Here is a 16,746-nt window from a genome sequence, read left to right as displayed (position 1 = left end):
GCCAACTGTGTCCACGTGTTCTTGATGAACTCATTTTAAAATAACAGTGTCGATCCACTGTACTAATTCCCTTCATAATTTTAAACACTTCAGTCATGTCACCTCTTAATCTTCTTTTGCTTAAACTGAAAAGGCTCAGCTCTTTTAATCTTTCATCATAATTCATCCCCTGTAGCCCTGGAATCAGCCCAGTCGCTCTTCTCTGGACCTTTTCTAGCGCTGCTTATCCTTTTTGTAGCCTGGAGACCAAAACTGCACACAGAACTCCAGATGAAGCCTCACCAGTGTGTTATAAAGCTTGAAAATTGGAATTGGACAGTTGTGTTGAGTCTGATTCTTTTCAAGGCTGAGTCTGTTTTGTTTAAAATAGTGATGCCCCCCTCCCCAAATTGTACCACCCTAGACAACTGCCTAGTTTGCCTAAATGGCAGACCCAGCTCAGTGTGTTAAGGTTAATTGGTGGTGATTTCAAATCAGCCGAGTGTACTTATGTGTGAGGAGGCTCTGCCTGATAGGCTGTGCAGCGCTACTTCTTGTCTTGTGCCCGATGTTGCTGAAATTGGCTCCAGTCTTCCTTAAACTTCTATTGGTTTTAAAGAAATGGCCTTTTCTGAAGACAATAAAGTCACACCAAAAAGTAAATATATAACATGCTGCACAATGGATTTGCTGAAGTCTGTTGATTTGGGTGTAACAGTATGCATGTCTGTATGTACTATAACTCTTTCAGTTCTGATGTCTACTTTTGTCAAAATTCAGGGGTAGAAGATGGTAATCAGCTATAAACTGCAAAAAAACCCACCCTTACGTTTTAGTTCGACTCTCTTTGCTAGAAGGAAAGTCATATAGCTTTGTTGATTTAACCTCAATTCCCTAAGCGTGCGTGAGTAGCGAAGAAAAAACAACCTCTAAAATGGCATCGTTATCTGGTGAGAGACCAAAGCGTATGTGCAAAGCATGGACGTTTTATGTAATTTCATTGAATAGGACTCTGACTTGTCGGACTCAGAGTTTGATGCAAGTGATCTGGAGGTGAGAGAAGTACCAGCATCATCTGATTGGTCCCCAGCTGATCGTGGTGCTGAACACTTTCGTGTAGCTGATGCACGTACAGCAGCGTCTGCCTGGGAGGACCACCACTTATGATGACAGGAGGTACCAACCATATTGTGTCACACTGCGACCGCCACCGCCACCCACCTGCTGTGCAAAGACAACCAGGCAGCGAGCCAACCGTGAACTCCTGCTGAACATCTAGGAGCTCCTGCACAGCCATTGCCACCAGAGATGCCAAACATGCACCATCGCCAGCCACAGCACATAGTAACAGACATTTTATGTTGATTTATTTATGAAAGCATTGCTTTGTGTGCTTTTCCTAAAACTGAGTTTTTCGGAAAAGATATTCAGCCCTCAGAGAGTTAATACAGAAATAGTACTGGAAAGAAAAAGAGTTCATGATATGGATAAGGGGTCATCCTCTGGCTTATCTTTACCTTTAAGTCTCCTTGTATTGTCCTGTTAATTCTGTTGCTTGATCAATATAAAAGATGCTTGTCTGGCTGTGCAAAGCACTTGGTAAAGGCGGACAATAAGAGTGCTAAGGCTCAATAGATGAGCAGGTAAGAAACGAGATTATTCAAATCCCTCTGGTATTACCCCATAACTTTGTATATGGAAAATGAATGAATGAATGAACACTTATGGATAAAACCCTAAGCAATCTGCAGTCTTGTATATTTCAAGTGTTCTAACAGTAACTTTTTTTTTCTAATTAAATCCAAGACTCTGCCCTGCGATGGCCTGGCATGCTGTCCCGAGTTGATGCTTGTATTGTGCCTATTGCTGAGCTGGGCTCTAGTACCTCCAGTCCTGAACTGGAATAAGCAGGTTTAAGAATGTACCTTAAATCAAGCCATCAGCAAAGGAGTGTAGATTTTGGGCTGCCCAAGAGTACTCTATGAATGACTGCTTCCTACCTAAAGACCCTTCACACTACATGACTTTTACAGCGACTTTGAGTCACTTACATAACCTTAATGAGTCAGAATTAGGCAGACGCAGCACGTGCCTGTGAACAACAGTCGTGTAATTTGACATCCCCAATCACTCAGTCAGACCAGTCTGCAATTCACTGAGATGTTTTATTTTGTCTTAAATTGCACGGGAAGGCTTGTGTTTGTAAGAGCTGACCACCCAAAAATCCCATGCACAGAAAACGCTGCAAGATGTGAAGAAAGAAAGCAAATGTCTTGAACCACACAAACAAAAGAGAAGTTCATCTGTCTGATAGCTTGTGGTTGTTGTACCACAAAGGAATTGAAAAAGGAAAACAAAAGGGCTGAAATTGCAGCTGAACTCTCCATACCTAGAAAACCTCCATACCGACGCGGGTACTGCCAGGCAGTACTAGGTATTGGCAGATATGTAGCAAGATTGCAATACTTTACATAAATGTGATTCTGTGCTGAAGAGACTGCACAGTGTTGTGTAATTTGACATATTCAGCAAATACTTGTCATGAAATCTTAATAGGCTAGCTTAAGGCAGCAAGATCCAGCAACTGTGTTAATTAAATCTGACATCCTCTCCAACTAGAGATAATGTGCCACAGGCTTCTGTTTGTTATTAGTCCCCAGCTTCTGCAGTGGAAAAGACTGTGAGGTCATTGAAACTAGAGGGACTCTTTGACAATGGAGAAAATCAAGGACTACTGTAAGAACAGACCTTTGGGAAGGTAACAATTACTGGAATAAAGGAGAATGTCAGCTCCCCAATCAGTCAGTCAGTAAGGTATCGATATCTTTGCCTTTCCAAGAGCACACTATCATATAAGGTATTTGGGTGCCCAGAACGAAGGACCAGCATCCTGGTCAAGATAATGGAAGGCTTCATACCCATCCAAGAGGCCATAATGGAAGGACCAGGAGAGCGGACTTACCAAGAGCAGGTCACTACCCTACGTAGCAGGTGGCAGTGTTCCTCAGGGCTAAACGGTGTCTAAACGGAGTCTTGAAATGCAACTGTTTTGGAGACCGCCAGAGGGTGCTGCCCTGGACAATTTGGAAAGGAGACCAGAAGCAGTACCCGGGTCAACTTTAAAAGAAAGCCCACTGCCTCAGATTGATTGAGCCAGAGTTGGGAAGCAGTGGGCTACGCTCTGTTGGAGAAGGAAGGAGAATTGTGCCTGGTGTGTTTCTTTTCTGGTCATTAGTCTTGTGAAGAAGGTGTTGGGGCTCAATACCCCCCTTTATTTGAGCTTAAAGTATGTTTTGGGCTGTGTCTTATTATTGGTGCCCCTTTGTGGTTACAGGTGCTTCAAACAACAAAGACTACAATAAGGTAAAAGACATATACTGACACGTGTGACGTTTAAAATAAGTGCGGCACAGTTGTTAGTGGTCTTGCTCTTGGAGTCAAGGTTCATATCCATCACCAAGTCATTGTCTGTGTGCAGTCTGCCTGCTTTACTTTCTCTGCTTACTCCTTTTATTCTCTTTCATCCCAAAGACATACAGTACATGCCAGGTGTGGGTGAGAGCATGAGGGGCTATTTCATGCCTAGTACTACCATTATGGGCTCTGATAGCCATGATTTGGATTGAGAGACATCAGAATGTTATATTATGCTTAAAATGATTTGGTTGAGCACAAGGAAGAATTTGAATAAAGAAACTGAAGCAAGAATACAAAGAATTCTGAGTAAAATACAATTCAGGCAATTAAAAAAAAGCAAAAAAAAAAAAAAGCATTTGGAAGGTAACGAGAAAGGTAGGAAGAGACTCAAAACTGAACTTTCAATGTTTTTAAGTTTCAACTTCATTTAAAAACAAAGTTATAAAAGATGATATTGTGGAAGAATAATACCATCTAGGGGTCATTCTCCAATCTTATATATAAAGCTCAATATGTGTGTGTTTGTTCTTTATAGAATTCCACACCGCTAGTCCACTCTTAACAAAATTTTGCACACTTATCTCACCCTGTCAAGAAGAGACAACAGACTACTTTGGAACCAAAATATTGACACTGGGGACACCTTTGGGGATTCTTTTTTCATCTTTTTACTACGGTGAGTTTTAAGGACATTGCCACCTGTGTCACTGAGATCTTACCCTAGCGGGGCCCAGGTGTGATTCTAAAATGAGAATACATCTCTGGGGACAACTCATTAAAAAGGTTGAAGTGAAAAGGAGAGGAACCTGCTGCTACAAAGACTTCCTGAAACATCCACCCCCAATTCCTCCAGTCTGTGCACTTTACACATCGGGGTTTCAGTAAGAGAGCAAATGAGACTGAACTAAAGACTTGGCTCTGAGAGAAAATCAAAAGTTACAACTGCTGTTGTCAATTCAGGAGCTCAGTAGCACAAGGTAACTGAAGCTTAATGAGTAATGTGTACATTGTTGTAAGCACATTGACAGAAGAGGCAGGCAGACACACAAACACATGTAGTCCGCTGCAGCTACTTGGCTCCAAGTATTTGAGAAACACTTCTGTCTGCCCAGCACTATATGGCAAAAACAACAGCAAACAAAGTGTCAATTAGCATCGTGGCCTATGGATACACAACGTGTTAGCTCACTGCGTCTATTCTGGCATGACATATTTGCATTTCCAAGTAGAAAGTGATGTTAACTTACTTTAGTTATTTGTGTAGACGTGTACTCAGAAGGTGGATGTTTTACACCCTTGTCTTGCTCCGTCCTGGGCATGATGTTAACCTGCATCCAGCCCTGCAAGTAGGCCCTCCAATCTGCAGGGAAGAGTTGGGGGTTCATGAGAGAATTGGCACTCCGGGCACCATAAAAAACCTCCCACTGTCCCTGAAGTGGATTGTAATGTGGTGGGAATTTCAGCTTATGCTCCTAACCCCTCTCTCTGTGCTTCTACTGGTGCCATTAGGCAGATTCAGCGATTCGGGTGTGTTGAGTACTGAAATCTGCATCTCTTGTGGCTCTTATCAGCTCTCTCAATGGTATCCTCTTGATGGGGTGCGACACATTGTTTACTTGAAATGCATATCTTGCAATTTAAATTTACATGAACATAGCTGACAATTCCTTCACGTTGTATCATCAACCTGATATTACAGGTTATATTTATTTTTAACATGTGCAATGTGCTCATTGCACACATGACAAACATTTATATGCTTAATAAAGTTTTTGTCAGGAGACTTTTTGGCTGTAGATGGTTCATCGTAAACTGAAGCTTGCTGTCTGCCAAACCAAGGTAAGAAGAACACCACTGATCTTTTCAGTTCAGAATCACTGTCCCCGCTTTGAGCATCATCTTCATGAGGTGTTGGAGTGGTTAAGGAATGTGACACTCAGTGAGCTGTCTACTTGTCCCCAGGCAGTTTTAAGCAAAATTTACTCCTGGTTGTGTCCTATCATATATATTATCAGCCTGGCTCAGTAGGACTAGGCTATCCACAGCTAGTCTGTCCACTGTGGTTCATAATGGATGTCCACATGTTTTGTAGTGAACCTCAAAGCTACCACTTGTTGGAACTTCTGTTCTATTATTAAATTACTTCCAAAGCCTGGATCATCTTTCTGTGCCTCTTGAGGAAGTATTGACTATAAATACAAGCAGAACAACAAGGGGCCACCCTTCTAAACAACTGGCACTACTCTCTGTTGTGCCCATTGTAGAAGTTATTATCTTAGTAGTCTTTCATATGGCTCTTCCCCTCATATGTAGAGCCTCTTGTTGTCTGCAATACCAGTTCTTACCAGGCACCTTTTGGCATGCAAATAATAACATCTGCAACCAGGGTTTAATCAGTCTTTATTTGCAGAGCCTTCACAAGGTGATTTACAAAGGGATATCCTGCCCAGACTAAACAATGCACTGGTGAGATGGGGTTTGGAGTATTGTGTGCAATGCTGTTCACATCCTTAATAAAAAGTAAATAAAGCAACACTAGAGTCAGAGCAGAAAAAAAATGAACCAGGTGCCATCCTGCACTGAGCAGCACATGCTACTCCGAAACGTTCCCAGGGTTCTGAGACTTTGGGAGAACTGAATTCTTCTATCCATCCTTTAACTGTGGAAGTCATGTAATTCAGGGACAGTTCATGTGTTCAATATTTGAAAACCAGTGTTGTATAAAGTATCCAACAGACATATCTGAGTAAAAGCTGGGAAACTTTCTGAAAAGTGACTCAAGTAAAAGTAAAACGTGCCCATGTGAAAACTCCTCAAGTAGACTTTTGAAAATATCTGACATTAAGTGCAAGTAAATGTAGAATCTCTCTGTTTCTAATGTAGTCAACAAAACTTATAAACCTAAGTCAGTTCCAGCTATCTTCTTTTTGCATGTTGGTCGTATTCGTATTACCATCGCAAAAGTACAATATGAGCCAAGTAACTCTAATATGAAGCAGTACATTCATTGTGAGGGGACATGTTAATGATAGTATCCTAATTCAGTGGGGTGGGTGCTAATAGGAAAGGCGAACAGGCTTCTTCCACTTTAAGAAGGAGCTGATCCAGTCCATATAAGGGGAATTTTCTATTATGCTAACACCTAATTACATTTAATTTAAATAGGAAACACTTTTAAGCATTTCCTGGACCCAATAATGACCCCAATTTTGCTCAAGTAACTCTAAACTACAAGAAATGGACAGAATTAGTTTAATAATATCACAACAAATCCTAATAAGGAATTACATTAAATAATTAAATAATTCATGAAATAATTTAGAATTTTCTGCTTCCACATACAGAGGAATGCCCTTTTGTTTTTTCTTGGGCTGTTCCAACTAATTCATGATCTACTTTTGAGCTGTGATGCCCAGAGACATGTGAGTGACACACATGAGAAAGTGAGCCGACCATGTGAACGCACAAGCGTACCCCGCTACAGCCTGCAAAACCGGCCCTGTCCTGTTCAGGAGGCTGCCATGAGTCCAGCCCCGCCCAAAATTCCCAGCTCCGCCCTGTTTTGTCAGTTTTCAGAGAGGAGTACTAGGAATGACTGCGTAGTTGACCAGGTGTTAGTGTCTCTGCATGCATCTGAAAATCATCGTAGATTCTTCATAATAGACACATTTTCCTAAAGTGGTGGGAGCTGGTATTTTTGATAAATAACTGTGAAGGTTAGGGTGTGCCAGTGAGCCCCAAACTACAAACACAAACACACAAGACAGTCCCAGTGTTTTATTACACAAATACCTTGTATACACAAGCACCAAAATGAGTTGTCTTTTCTCTCTCTTACTGCTTTTCTCTCCTATCCTCTCCTGTCCCAAACTGCTTTCCTCCAGTCGAGTGTTGCCTTCCTTCCTCCCAGCTCCAACTCTGGGCCCATGATGGGAGGTAGGCAGTCCCTTTTATTTTAGCCACCCCAGAAGTGCTCCCGATCTTCCACACATGTGATTTCTCAGCAAATTCAGGTGTGGCGGAAACCCCATGACATAGTGACTCCCCAATCCTACGGCAGCTCCCCTGGAGGTCCCCATGGGACGCAGCAAGGCTGTCCCCTGGGACAACAATACCCGGCAATGCCCTGCAGGCACCCATGTGGGAATCTGAGTCTGGACTCGCTGCCATCTAACGTCCTGGGGGAGTAACTTATGAAAGCTGTCTGTCCCTGTCTTTCCCTACTAAGGGTGTCTGTCTGGGTAAGGCGTGCTGACCATCCTTCATATTACTAAGTATATTATTGTGCGTATGGACATAGCCCTTTTGCTTTATGGTGCAATCAGACCTGCTCCTTCCATTACACAGATCACGCTATGTGTGTGGGGCCCGTGATCGGAAGACCGATGCAGAGGTTGCGGTGCCCATTGAGTAGGTTTGCAGACCTTCCATGATTCAGGTGCTCCGCTGGACAGCTAATTGGATTGCACGTTTTTGTCACTTGGTTTACTTGACTTGAGTCAGATAACTCCTCCCACAATTCTAATCTTAACCATAGTGTAACGGGGCATTTTGTGTAACATAACTGAAGTATAATGCAAAGCAACAACCTCCACAGCAGAGCAGAGCTCTGGAGGTCCACAGCTTGACTGTATTGGGGTTATCGTCGTCTCAAGAATCGTCAAAGTAATGTTGTTGACAGTCACCTGTTGTGATCATTTTCCATTAATGAGCAGAAAGAAAGGTTCAGGTCAATACCAGTTAGGAGCACAGAAATGAAAAAAGGAAAGCGTGAAGAAGCAGCTTTGTGCAGTGTGTAGAAACCTAAATTTGTCTAAATACCAGTAAGCTAGCTCATGGGCCCCCAAGAAGACTCTTCTTAGGGCCCCAGTTTAACTAGGGGTGGCACTGGGTGTAACACTGCAGTAACACATAAGTATAAAAAAAGAAGCCAATCGAATTTGAAAATTTATTGAATTAAAAGTAAAAATTGCACATTCATGTAAAGTAGAAAACCAGTGTTGCAATTTTCAAAGTGAATATGGACTGGTTGGCTCCAAAACTGGGACTGATGGAACGTTCCCCAGCTAGGAGGCTTTTGTAATGGACAGATGGGCAACCTGCCTAGAATCAATGGGACACCATTATAATGGATGCTCCTAATGGAAGGATGAGCATCCTGCATGGGATGGATAATCCTCACCTGGCCAGGCTGCTGAAATAATGAATGGGTGGAATGGGGCTGCTCCCTGGGATCATGATGGGAGCCAGCACTGATACAGTGTGTTGCCACATCCTAACACACAACAAACCACCTCAGGATCCCAAATTAGGATCTGGGCGCAGCCATGCAATGGGTGATACTCGCAATGAATGCAAGTTTTTTTTGTTTTTTTTTACATTGGCTCTACACCCCCAAAAAGATGTGTGGCATGGGAGTTGTAGTTCTGCTGGGCAGCCTGGCTGGATTACATGGGAGGTGCCAGGGAGAGCTGCAGGGATGACGATTCCTTACTTTAGAGGGGGTCCATCTGACCCAAAAATGCTTCCTGGATTTGAGGCTGTGACACCAGAAGTACTATCCAGTCTGGCATAAAAGAGACCACAAAGTCATTGGGAGTGGAGGAAGTACAAAACTTACTGGGAGAGGAGAAGAGAGAAGAGGACAATCAAACGTGAATATACTTGTGTTATTTGATCAATAAGTGCCACAATATGTAGCAGTGTTTGAAAATGTTTTCAGCATTCAGAGATTCCATATGATTTCTTGAGGAAGTAATCTATCTATCTATCTATCTATCTATCTATCTATCTATCTATCTATCTATCTATCTATCTATCTATCTATCTATCTATCTATCTATCTATCTAAAATTGTAAGACTTGTCTGTCTGCCACTAAAAACTCATGGACCCGTGGCCTTTGAAGTATGATCTTGGTCTCAGTCGTCAGCTTTTGATAACCATTATTGCACTTCAAGTATCTCTCATGGCTGACACAGACACAGCCAGTGCCTGACCTCATTGGAAATGCGTGGCCATGCGCCCCACTGTTCTGCTTGACACCTAGCTCAGATGACAAGTATGGCCAACCAATCACGCTACTGGTCTGAATTACAAGTGCAGCACACAGCGGTATTCAACACAACACACATGCCCCCCTGCAGCATTGACAGGAAAGGCCACCAGTGTGCACCATTCTATATCACTGACACATCAACTATGATCATGCTGCTGGTCTGACACAAAAACAACTTCATCAACTGAAAACTCTTACAATAATCTCAGTTTAGTGACAGGGACTGCTTCCTTTTGTGAGAAGTGCATGCACTACCTAGTCTGACATGCATTCAGGCCACATACTAGATAAGAAACAGGTGCAAACGCCGACCAGCGTTACAAAGACAGGCTGACTAGCTTCATTGCTCACGTGAGCTATCAAAGACGTGGCATCATGCATCATCTCACGGGAAATTTATGGGTGCAGGTGACTCTGTGAACCAAAACAGCAGCCGATTGATCATGCCTCTTGTTTGACATGAAAGTAAAAGTGGCCTTCAGTTCCTTCTCTCTGAGAGTGGTGACGCAAGTATTCCAAAGGCTTGATGAACCGGACTTTAGCTGTGGACTGGCAGTCTGCATGTTCAGCTAGTACTGATAATAATAATACAGTGGAATACTGCTAAGACATTCAGCTCCGGCTACTGTGGTTCAGGCCCTTGTGTTCCCTCGACATTCCCATGATTAACAGGTTGGATTGATTAGTAATCTGAAATTGTCCAGGTGTGACTGAATATGTCCTGCAATAGACAAGCTGCCCCTTTGGGACTGGCAGTAGTTGGTAGTCAGCGCCAGCTGTAGCATTTTTGGTAGTCTTGGGGTAACTGTAAATGGCACTTCCAAACTTTACTTGGGGGTGTCACCTTGGTGTGAGCATGCTCTGGAACTGGGGGCTTTGGTGTTTAAGCAGAGAAACTCATAGCTAGGAACTGGTGGAAGGGGTCCCATTTAGTGTTGTATTGAGTCCCAGTATTTCTACATTAGGTCTGCCAAGTGCCTACTGTAGGTAGTAGAAGGTTTATTATTACAAGTATACAAGTATCGCAAAATTCTTACTTGCACTCCCATCCAACCAGTGATTTATGACTACATTCTGGTGCCATGTAAAGGAAGAATGCACTGAAATGCAAAAATTAATTTTGTTTAACAGGAAAGCTTATCTGATGGACTCTTTATTTATGTTCTGTTTTGGTTTGCCTCAGCTTCCTGAAACCATGCAAAAAAAAAGGTGGAGAAAAGATCTAGTTGTGTTAGCTACTGTGGTGATTCAAAAGATATTGAAAACTCGAATATTGAAAAATATTGAACAATCGAAATAGATTGGTTGAGTGGAAAGAGTAACAATACAGATTTGCTTTTGCCATTTTGTTTTTTGAAGCTTTCACCGCTTACCATCTTAACTTTCATCAGTGCTGCTGGACAATAACAAGAGCTATCCCAGGAAGTGATTAGCTGGCAAACAGTTTGAATGTACCTAAAAAGCCTATTCACAGATACCTGTTTGACAAAGAATGTAAAGCTTGTGGCCTGTAGAGGACATACCAAGTCCTAGATCCCAGACATAACTACCAAAGACACAGTCTCAGGTTCAAGTACAGTTCTTTAAAGAGTTCCATCACCCGACAGTGCAGCTCAGCACTTACTTCAGTCCTTCATTTATTCCCTCTGACCTCCTCCAGTCCACCCAGGTGAATGTGGTCCTTCTCCTTTATCGGCTCAAACTCCCTGGGCCAAGTGGAGGGCTCTCTTTTAATCTGCTGAAGGACATCCAGGTGAGGTGGCACCACTCCAGTCATGATGTAATCAATATCTGATGATTCCCCCTGGCAGTCTCCACCAAGAACCTCATTGGACTGCAACTCCCATACTGCTTTTGCGGATATCCAGACTGGGGCTCGCCAGATGGGATGCTGGCTCCTAGTGTACCGGGGGACGCTCTGCCATGGTAGGCAGTCATCCACTGCTTTGTCCTTCCAGCCTCCCAAGCCCAACCACTGGGTTCCACCATGCCTGCTGGGACTGTAGCCCCAGTGTGATTTTCTGTAGCAATGCCCTGGTGTGGACACAGCATCCTCGCTGACCTTCCTGTAGCAAGAAAGCAGGGTCCATCCCGGCTGAGATGCTGGTTCGTCCTTACAACCTGTATGCTGTTAGAATGTCAGATTTGTACAAACTATAGGCTATTGCACTGTTTCTGATCCTATCTGGACAGGCTCCCAGGTTGAAAAATAGAGGAAAGGACCACTACCTGAAACCCCTTTTGAGGAGGAGGGCCTCTTTATGTGGTTTTGAAGGTGCAATTCCAAACCCACTTTCATAGGCACTCTACTCTAAACTCCCAACTAGAAAATGTGTTTTAAAAATCCAGAACAGGAATTCCTTTTTGTTCTTCTTGCGGAAGATGAAAACAATGAAACTGCATCCGCTATTGGAACATCTATCATGCTGTTAGTAAAAGGAAAACAGCTGTTTTTTTTCCTTTTTTCCTGTTCTCAGGTCTGTTTTTATTATCATTTTCAATAGTCTTTGTATTTCACTGTTTAAACATTTGTAAGTGTCCTCTGTTTAGTTTTGTTAGGATTCTGTATTTAATTTCATTATTTGATCCTAAAATAAATAATGTATTGCTTAAGGACAATAAGAATTAAGTAAAATGGAGTCATAGTATTGTGCAAGGCAGGATCCAAGCCTGGACAGTACACGAGTCCAGCACGTGACACAGTCACAGAGAGAGTGGCACATTAAGGTCACCAGTCAACTTAACTTACACATCCAAACTGTTAAGGTGATAGGACATGCTTTGAGGTCCTGATGTTAGACATCACAAATGAATTAAATGTAATGTACTCAGACTTGCTGAATCCAATTGAAGGCCTTGGGATGGCAGAACCAACCCCATAGGAATAAAAAATCAAAAGATTTTTAATATCTATTTGGTTTCTCCTGGGCAACAATGAGATCAGAAAGAAATAAAATGGAGACATTGCCTTGTATCTCCCGCTTCTCAGATTTTTCTCCTGAGACAAAATACCCCGGTATTCTCACAAGGGTCTCCTCTTGAGTTTCAGCAGATACCTCAACAAAGTGAAACAATGGACTCAGATTTTCCAGGTTGTGTCTTGATATTTTTTTACAATTTGAAAGTACTTGCATTGTGTGCTCAGTAATATGCGGTGAAATGTATGGACAGTTATTTGTGCTAATAAAACACTACGATTACAGAACTGTAGTCCTTGCTTCTGAATAATACTATTAGTTCTCAAATTTATCTTGCTGTGCTCCAATTAGATCTCACTTAATCTAGAAGAAAAGGCAGGCAATGTGACATACTGGTTAAGACTCTGAACTTCAAATCCTGAGGCGTGGGTTCAAATTCTACTAGTGATACAAGAAAGTCACTTCATCTGCCAGGTGGTCCAATTGAAAAAATAAAACAAATTTAACTGATTGCATCTCAAACATTTTAAGACACTTTGGAGAAGGGCACCATTTCTTTAATTAGTAACAAATGTGAAGCCTTGAAAGAGATTAAAACAAGATCTCACAAAATATCACATGCTTTTCAGACGAAATTCTTCATATTTGACTCCTTTCACCTCAATTGTATCTCATGTCTTCTTTTTGTCTATTCATGCTAAGGAATTTTAGAAGAACCATTTATAGCAAAGTTGATTCTTTACTGAAACCTAAATAAGAATCTCTTTTAAGTCTCATCAGCCATCAAAGATCAACCTTTGGCCTGTAAACTTTTCCTATGGGATATCAGTAGCAGTGGGCACAAGGCAGGAAACAGTCCTGATCAGGGCACCCATCCATCTCAAGGCACACTCACACATACACGGAAGATTTGGAACACATCTTTGGGGATGTGGGAAGGGAAAAGCTGAATACTATGAAGGTAACCCAAACAGACACAGGTGTTTGAAAACAGGCTTCAGAATCCGTGAGGATTACCCACTACACCACACATGTAGTGCCTTCAGAAGGCATTCAGACTCTTTCATTGTTTATCCATCCATCCATCCATTACCCAACCTGCTATATCCTAACTACAGGGTCATGGGGGTCTGGTAGAGCCAATCCCAGCCAACACAAGGCGCAAGGCAGGAAACAAACCCCGGGGAGGGCGCCAGCCCACCGCAGGGCACACACACACACACACTAGGGACAATTTAGAATTGCCAATGCACCTACCCTGCATGTCTTTGGATTGTGGGAGGAAACCGGAGTACCCGGAGGAAACCCACGCAGGGAGGACCCGGGAAGCGAACCCGGGTCTCTTAGCTGTGAGGCAGCAGCACTACCCACTGTGTCACCATGCCGCCCTTTCACTGTTTATTCTTTTTGTTATTTGTGGCTTTGTGCTGCAATCTTTTATTTTTTCCCTCATCAACCAACCCTCAATACAACAGAATGACAAAGCAAAAAACAAGATTTAAGGAGGTTTTGCGGATTTATTAAAAAAAAAAGAAATATTCCCTTGGCACAAAAAATCAAGCCCTTGTCAGGGATGCCAGGGGCCATGACCCGGCCGGGACGCCAGGAGGGACCGGAAAAGGGTCAGAGCCCTGCCTGGATCACGTGGGGTTCGCCTTCCGGGTTGCTTTGGGGGCCACGGGTCAAGGGCATGGAAGCCCTTCCCTGTAGGGGCCCGTGGTCACCGCCAGGAGGCGCCCAATGCCTTGGGGACTTGTTTCCCCCAGCACTCCTGCCACACCAGGAAGTGCTGGGGGGAAGATTTATGACAGCGCCCGGAGAGCAGCCGGGAGGACAGCCGGCACTTCCGCCACACTTGGGCGTGGCCAGAAGAGGATTGCCGGGAACACCTGGGGCTCATCCGGGTCCTCTATAAAAGGGGCCGTCTCCCTTCATTCGAAGCTGGAGTCGGGTGGAAGCAGGACGAAGCTCAGGAGGAGAGTGGAGGCGGCCCGAAGACAAGGCATTGTGGCCAGGACTGTTTGGGGTTTGTTTGTGCACTAAACTGGGTCTGTGTGACCATTGGACTGGGTCTTTGTGACCAATTAGTTGTAAATATTGTAGTAAATAAACGTGGGGTGGTTTGAGAAACAACATGTCCGCCTGTCTGTGCCCGGGTGCCGTTCACACCCTTTATTAAGCACTTAGTTAAATCCCCATCTCCTTGGATTTGACACGACACACTTTGCACACATGGATATTGTGCGTTTTCTGCCATTCTTCTCCACTGACCCTCTCAAGCTCTGTCAGGTTGGAAGGAGACAGTTGGTGGACGTCTATGTTCAGGTCTCTCCAGAGATGTTTGATGGAGTTCAGATTCAGGCCTGGTCTGAGTAACTTGAGGACATTCACAGAGTTGTGCTTAAGCCACTCTAGGGGTGTCTTTACTTTGCCCTTATGGTCATTGTCTTATTGGAAAGTGAACCTTTGGCCCAGTCTAAGGTCCAGAGTGGTCTGAAGCAAGTTTTCTTTAAGGATTCTGCTTATGGTTTGCAAAGCCTTAAATAATCTCGCTCTGTCCTATATTGCAGAATGCCTCTCACCTTACACTCCAAATCATAACCTTAGATCTTCAAATGAATGTCTGCTTATAACTCCAAGAGCTAAACTTAAATGAAGTGGTGTGGCACCCTTCTGCCGTTATGCACCTAAAATCTGGAATAGTTTACCAATAGAAATTTGCCAGGCTAATATGGTGGAGCACTTTAAAAAAACTGCGAAAAACTCATTTTAGCATGGCTTTCTCATAGCTTCATTTTAGTTTAACCCTGATATTCAGTATATGCATTTAATTAACTTTTTTTTTCATGGCTCTGAAATCCGTATTAACCCCTACTTTCTCGGCTGTGGCGATCTGCACCCCCAACACCTGATCAAAGCACCGTGCCGTCCCTACATTGATGGATTGAAGACCAGAGGTCCACGTGACCATTATCATCAAATTCTTCCTTGTGAAGCCTGAAAACCATGAGGACTGATTGAGGTCATTTATGTTAGGTAGAATGCCCAGTAGGGGCTGGGTGGTCTCATGGCCTTGGAACCCCTGCAGTTTTTTTTTCCAGCCGTCTGGAGTTTTTTTTTTTTCTGTCCTCCCTGGCCATCTGACCTTATTTTGATTCTATGTTAATTAGTATTGTCTTTTTTCCCTCTTTCTTCATCCTGTAAAACATTTTGAGCTACATCATTTGTATGAAAATATGCTATATAAATAAATGTTGTTGTTGTTGATGATGTCTCTGTACTTTGCTCAGTGTAGCTTTCCCTCACATCCTTCCATTCTCCCTGCCCCTGTTGCTGAAATACAACACCACAGCATGACGGTGCCACCACCATGTTTCACCCTTGGCATGGTGTTGTGCAGGTGATGAGCAGTGCCTATTTTCCCCCAGACAAGATGATTAGAATTGAGGCTAAACCTGGGAATTTTATTTCACATAAAAGTCATTTAGGTGCATTTTTGGCAAATTCCAGGTAGGCTTTCATGTGTAATCTGGCCACTCTGCCATAAAGGAAAGATTAGTGGACAGCTCAAGGGATGGTTTTCTTTCTGGAAGTTTCTCCCAACTCGACATGGTTTCTCTGGAGCTCAGCCAGTGTAACCATAAGGTTCTGACTAGTCAAGTCAAGGACATTACCTGAGTTGTCTCAAAGCTACTATGTTGTTTTTGCTTTATGCTTTGAATCATTGTCTTGCTGGAAGGTGAACCTTTAGCCCAGTCTGAGATTCACAGCCTTCTGGAGCAGGTTTTTATTAAGGATATCTTTGTGCTTTTCTCTGTTTAGCTTTCCATTAACCCTGAGTAGTCTCCCAGTCCCTGCCATTGAAAAAAACCCCCAAGGCATGATGCTACCACCACCATGCTACACCTTTGGAGTGGTATTGTGCAGGTGATGAGCAGTGCCTGGTTTCCTCCAGATATAATGTTTCGAACTGAGGCCAAACAGTTCAATCTTGGTTTCAGCAGATCAGAGAGCCTTGCTTCCCACAATCTGAGGGTCCTTCAGATGCATTTTTACAGACTCCAAGCAGACTTTCACTTGTCATATGGCAACTCTGTCACAAAGCCCAGGTTAATAGAGTGTTGCAGTGATAGCTCTCCTTCTGGATGTTTCAATCACCTCCACATAGGATCTCTTAGGAGCTCAGCCTTCAGGTTCTTGGTCACTTCTCTTACTTAGGCCCTTCTCCCCCAGTTGCTCAGTTTTGCCAGACAGCAAGCTCTAGAAAGAGTTGTAGTTGTTCCAAACTTCTTCCATTTAAGAATTATGGAGGCCACTGTTTTCTTGGGAACCTTCAATGCTGCAGGACTGTTTTTTGTAGTCTTCTCCTCCATAC

This window comes from Polypterus senegalus, chromosome 10 (assembly GCF_016835505.1).
Source record: "Polypterus senegalus isolate Bchr_013 chromosome 10, ASM1683550v1, whole genome shotgun sequence".
Taxonomy (NCBI): Eukaryota; Metazoa; Chordata; class Cladistia; order Polypteriformes; family Polypteridae; genus Polypterus; species Polypterus senegalus.
The sequence above is the reverse complement of the archived record's forward strand: the minus strand, read 5'-3'. Positions refer to the sequence as shown.